Below are 6654 nucleotides of genomic sequence, written 5' to 3'. Positions count from 1 at the left end.
AATAGATTTCAGTTTCCCACAATTATCTTTGATTAGTGATTGTGACGTCCCCTCATTCAAAATAACTCAGGTTATCTTTTTCCTAATCAAGTGTTATTTAAGTTTGAGTAAGTTTACGACTAATATCTACAACCTCATATATATAAGATTTAGCACCTGCAGGCCTAGCAAAGTTAGCTGCCTGTAGTCCCCTGTATAGTTCTTTCTTTTTGCTTTCTCAGTTTTTCGTAGCCTTGCTACAACCCTGTATGCTCTAATATATAATGATGCACGACTAGGCATGTGTTCGAGAAAACAAAATCTAAATATCTTTTGTAATATATGAGCCTATATTGATGTTTTAGATGTTGGTAGTATAACTTTCGATAAACTTGAACAGACTTAAATCAGTTTAACTTAGCACAACCATATGGCGTACCTTTTTTAGAATGCGAAAATGAGGTAAAGAAATATCCTGTGTACCCTTAACTATCAATAGTAGAGAAGAGATTATGAACCTTCAACTCTAAAATGCAAATTCTTCTACTGAATGGATAGCTGCATCTGATACCTATTTTGCAAATGTTACCAGACTTGGGGTTAGCTATAAAAAGGCATTTCTTTCTTGTCAAGCTTAATGCACTACCAACACAACCAAAAGTCCGAACTGATCGCAAGGGCGGCAATTTTAGGATAAATTGCGAAAGCCAGGACTCGAACTCGAGACCCTGGCTCTGACACCATGTCAAGCTTCATCGACTAGCCAACGCAACCAAAAGTCCGAACTGATGGAAAGGTCTAGGCAATCCACTTATACAATTAAACATTTCTTACCCTTCGGGTGGTCACAGGGAAGCTCTCTAATAGATCACTTAAGACAAAGGGATTTAACTACAGCACAGGACTTAAACTTAAGATGATATATATTTGTCAAAATTTGAATCTATCTATATGCTTTCACTGTCTAGATACATCTGAATTTGGACAAATCTCAGACACTTTCGGTGGGACAGAGGTAGTATATAACTGTGTATACACTAACTAGTGTCTAGTTTTGGCATCAATAATAACCTAGATGACACAAATGCTAAAACTGCAAGAATGCTCGATGTCGATCACGAAACATTATTGCGGTAACACTTTAGTATGTAAACATCGATCGAAGTAACAAAGACTCAAATAGAGTTAGCTACCTGAATTCATTCTTATCCTGATGTAGAGTTATTTTCTATATATTATTGAGACGTTTCTGATGCTTAGTTTCCTGTTGGGCTTTTCATCTGGGCAAATCATTAGCTGAAATGGGCAGCTACTATTTTTAGATTATATCAACTAAGGCAGCTGTTACTTTTCTCTGTTCTTACTAATTACTGTTCATGAAACTATAGTTCATATTACATGTGTCAAGGTGAGACGATTGCTAAAGTAGAATTATCTGCATTTACTTTGCCGTGCTTTCCCTGAAAATAGTCTGTTGTTTTTGGCTACTAATTCATACACTCACATCTTCACATGTTAAACATGGATGTACACTAGACCAGCTTAGATGAGGCAATTGTCCACTTTTGCTGGTGTAACAATTTTAGTATTTCATCTTACACTCAATTACTTCAGGGTAGCCGTCTTTTGTTTTCAGATGTCTTTTAATAGATCAAATTCTGAGAAGGATGCAATTACCTTCCCACGGTCAGTTTCCTACATGGGGTAGCTAGCTGAGCATTTGGCTAAGTATATGAACTCTTACTTTCACAACTGGAGACATGAACCATCAGTATTAGTAGATGGCCTAGCAATTTAACCGATACTGCACAAGATACACACCAAGGAGTGATAACAAATGGCATCACAAAATTGTGTTCTGTAAAAAATAATCCTGAAGTTGTGTTGTGATCTATTTATGAGTTGCAGCAATATGTGCAATGGATTCGTTCTCTACACATCAGGATTAGACAGTTTTGTTAAATTAAATGTTGATCTCTTCACAGTTGAGATTGTTTCAGACTTCCGGATAGCATGATGTTTGATTGCGTTGTCTCAGGGCTTAGGGAAAGTGGGTATGTGCCTAATATCAGCTCCCTTAACGTTGTAAGGGCAGTTTGAGAATCGGTGAGTTTGAGCATCATTTATTGAAAAAAAATCATGCTACAACTGCTAAACTTCACTTCATGTTGTGCCATCATCATTGCTGATGAAAAGCCCATAAATATTTACAACTGCTAAACATTTACTCCATCTCACAGCTTAAGGTGTAAATAAATTGGCGCTACAGTAGGATTAAGTAGGGTTGGCGTGGAAATTAGCTTCCATACTTGCCCCTCATAAATCTCTAATAACTCACTCCTTTTACTACTACTCCGTATTTCTCTCTCTTCCCTAAAGTAGCCGCATCAGACTCCTCGTTAACTACCATCTCATGCATGCACCGTATACAACCAATGAGGCACCGGTTTTAGAGGAGATTGACTGGAGGAGCAGTTAATTCAGCGTGAATACCGTGTGCATGCCATAGCTGGGTCAATCGTCTCCCTGTTTTTAGCAAACGAGAAACGGCTGAGAGGGGCATCTTCGGTAGAAATAGGATAGAGTTCGCCCTACACCTTATGCTTTGATCAAAAATCGAATTTATTTTTACGCCTTAAGCTCTGAGATAGAGGGAGTATATTAGTTAGACACGCCGCGCCGATCATTGCTAGTGCCTTACTATATGACATAAGAAGACCATGTGAAGGAGACATGCATCACCTTTTTTGGTGATGTAACTAGTCGTCCTGTAGCCCTTGTCAAGTTCCTCTGATACTGATGGGAGGGCCTGCTCACCCTATACGCTAGTACAGTAGTAGTAGTTGCATTTTTTGGGCTCACACCGGCGAATGGCGCGAATCGGGCGCGTCGGCGCCTCGCGGCACGACGGTTTTCGCGTGTGGGGCCGCCTTGTCAGCGGGAGGACGCGACTGTTCGCATCAAAGGCGATGCGGGAAGGTTGGTAGTCCCCGGTGTTTAATGGTCTCCCGCGCCTAAACCTAGGCGGCCACGAGGGCAGCGGCCGGACACGCGGCGTCCAGTCGCCTACCCCGCCGTAAATGAGGGTAGTTGCCTACCACCAGCATAAAGTACCTACTACGCCGTCCACCCCCGCGGTGCTATCCTCTCATTTCCACCACCGCTTACGCTCCATTCTCTCCTCTCCACCTCAAAAATGCCGTGCCATCGGAAAACGAGGTTCTGTAGGCTTGGCCTCAAAGTCCGCGTGCAGCCTCCACCACCATCGCAGCCGGAGCCGGAGCCGGAGCCGCAGTCCGACGCGGAGTACAGCTCCGATAACGACGAGGACCCACGGTTGAAGGAGGAGTACAGCGAGCACGACCTCCGGATCTTGGAGGCTTCCCAACGGAAGTTCTGCGAGGATAGGGCTCATCGCCATTATGAGGCGTTCGCCCGCCAGCAAGCGATACTCTTCTTCCGGAAGGAGATTTCTCGGCTAAGGACTGAACCGCTGGGACAGCGCCGCCGGCAAGGTCTTTTGACGGCGTCCGCCATGCTCGACCGCACGAAGCGCGAACCGTGGCTGCGCCAGTGTTGAAGTGCTGGGTATTCATTTTCAACCTGTGTATTCATTTTGCCAAAATCCTCATGTATTTGCCAAATTTTTCCCTGATTTATGAGGAAATTCTAAGGTTTTGTCAAAATCTTGGGTATTCAGCTGCATACGCAAGAATACCCACAGGGCCGCCCCTATCGCGAAGCATGGGACCAGAAGCGGGCACGGACGTAGGCGGCATAGGCGAAGAACGAGGACGAGGCAGACCCGTCGCGCGCCCCAACCGACGTCCATTAGATTAGGATTAAGTTTAAGTTTTATTTAGGCCTCCCCAACCGACGGCATCACTTGTGTTCATGTAGTATTATTATGGTGGTGTACTTGTGTTCATGTACTTGCTTCAGACATGTACTGCTGTGTTTGTTGAAGGAGACATGCATCACCCTTTCTTGGTGATGTCTTCCTGTAGCCCTTGTCAAATTAAATTCCTCTGATACTGATGGGAGGGCTTGCTCACCACACACGTCAGGATGAAGTGGAGAGAAACTACTCGTCCCTTGTTGGACACGGACCATTGGAAACTTATTTGGCATATATCTTATATTACACCTTGTCAGTGCCCATGAGTCAGCAGCTTACTCAACGTTTCCAAGGCAGCAGGGGATCAAAAGAAAATCAGAGGGTGAAAAAAATCCAAGAAAAGAAAGTTTTATAGTACATAGAGGATGACATGCGGGTCCCATGAGCCGGCGGGTTGCTCAACGTATCAAAGGTGGCATGAGATCGAAAGAAAAAGGCAAGTGACCAAATATCAGGAGCCAAAAATAATAATCCAAGAAAAGTAATTTTTATTGTACATAGAGGATGACATGTGGGTCAAAGGCCGCAGGGGATCAAAAGAAAAAAAAAGGCAAATAGCCAGAAATTAGGGGTAAAAAATAAATCCAACAAAGGAAAGGTTTGTTGTTCATAGAGGCTGATATGTGGGACCCATGAGCCAGCGGCGACCTCAATTTCAAAGGCGGCATATGATCAAAAAGAAAAAGGCAAGTTAGCAAAAATCAGGGGGTAAAAAAAATCTAAGAAAAGAAACTTTATTGTACATACAGGATGACATGCGGGTCCCATGAGCCAGCAGGTTCCTCAACGTTTCAGAGGTGGCATGAGATCAAAAGAAAAAGGAAACTGACCAAATATCAGGAGCAAAAAATAATCCAAGAAAAGAAACTTTTATTGTACATAGAGGATGACATATGGGTCCCACTTATACAAGCTCTTTCGCTCCAAGATCTTGCAACTTGATTGTACATAGAGGATGACATGCGGGGCCCTTGTGTCAGCAGCTTAATCAACGTTTCCAAGGCGGCAGGGAATCAAAAGAAAAAGGAAATAGCCAAAAATAAGAGGGTGAAAAAAAATCCAAGAAAAGAAACTTTTATAGTATAGAGGATGACATGTGGGTCCCATGAGCCAGCAGCTTCCTCAACGTTTCAGAGGCTGCATGAGATCGAAAGAAAAAGGTAAGTGACCAAAAATAAGTGGGTAAAAAAAATCCAAGAAAAGAGACTTGATTGTACATTGAGGATGACATGCGGGTCCCATCGATCGGCAGCCTTACTCAACGTTTCCAAGGCGGCGGGGATCAAAAGAAAATGGAAATAGCCAAAGATCGAGGGTGAAAAAATCCAAGAAAAGAAACTTTTGTAGTACATAGAGGATGACATGCGGGTCCCATGGGCCAGCAGGTTCCTCAACGTTTTCAAGGGCGGCATGAGATCGAAAGAAAAAGGCAAGTGACCAAAAATCAGAGGGTGAAAAATAATCCAAGAAAAAAAACTTTTATTGTACATAGAGGATGACATGTTGTCCCAACGTTTCAAATGCGGCTTGAGATCAAAAGAAAAAGAAAGTAGCAAGGAATTAGGGGGTAACAAAAAACTCCAAGAAAAGAAAATTGATTGTACATAGAGGATGACATGCGGGTCCCACGAGTTAGCAGCTTACTCAACGTTTCCAAGGCGGCACAGGACCAAAAGAAAAATGAAGTAGCCAGAAATCAGGGGGTGAAAACAAACCCTAGAAAATAAACTTTTGTAGTACATAGAGGATGACATGCGGGTCCCATGAGCCGAGGTTCCTCAACGTTTCAAACGTGGCATGAGATCGAAAGAAAAAGGCAAGTGACCAAATATCGGAGCCAAAAATAATCCAAGAAAAGAAACTTGATTGTACATAGAGGATGACATGCGGGTCCCATTGTGCGGCGATGGTCCCAATGTTTCAAATGCGGCTTGAGATCAAAAGAAAATGAAAGTAGCCAGAAATTAGGGGTCAAAAAAACTCCAAGAAAGGAAAGCTTTATAGTTCATACAGGCTGACATGATGGTCCGATGAGTAAGCAGCTTACTAAACGTTTCAAAGGCGGCAGGGGATCAAAAGAAAAAGGAAATAGCCAAAAATCAGAGGGTGAAAAAAATCCAAGAAATCAAACTTTTATTGTACATAGAGGATGACATGCGGGTCCCATGAGTCAGCAGATTCCTCAACGTTTCAAACATGGCATGAGATCGAAAGAAAAAGGCAAGTGACCAAATATCAGGAGCCAAAAATAATCCAAGAAAAGAAACTTTATTGTACATAGAGGATGACATGCGGGTCCCATTTGGCAGCAGCGGTCTCAACGTTTCCAAGGCGGCACAGGACCAAAAGAAAAATGAAGTAGCCAGAAATCAGGGGGTGAAAACAATCCAAGAAAAGAAAGATTTCAATTGGGCTGCATCTGGACATCTGGGCCTTCGAACTATCCTTCTGGGCCTTTTGACTCGTACAATTTCAGCCCACTCCAGAACATGAAAGTTCGGATTTTTCTCAAAAAAAAATAGGAATGTCATATGATTCGCAAAAACAAAAAACAAGGAGATTCAAGATATAAGTTTTAAAAATAAAGATTTAATTTATCCGTTTGCAATAGCTCATAGCGAAATACACTGTTTATTGTCTGCAAAATAATCAAGATATCACATGTTTCTTGTACGGGAGGCTGACATCGGGGACCCATGAGCCAGCGGCGTCGTCAACGTTTCAAAGGCGGCGGGGGATCGAAAATAAAAATAAACCAAATATCGGTTGGTAAAAAA

The sequence above is a fragment of the Lolium perenne genome, chromosome 3, assembly GCF_019359855.2.
Source record: "Lolium perenne isolate Kyuss_39 chromosome 3, Kyuss_2.0, whole genome shotgun sequence".
Classification (NCBI taxonomy): domain Eukaryota; kingdom Viridiplantae; phylum Streptophyta; class Magnoliopsida; order Poales; family Poaceae; genus Lolium; species Lolium perenne.
This window is presented reverse-complemented; position numbering follows the sequence as displayed.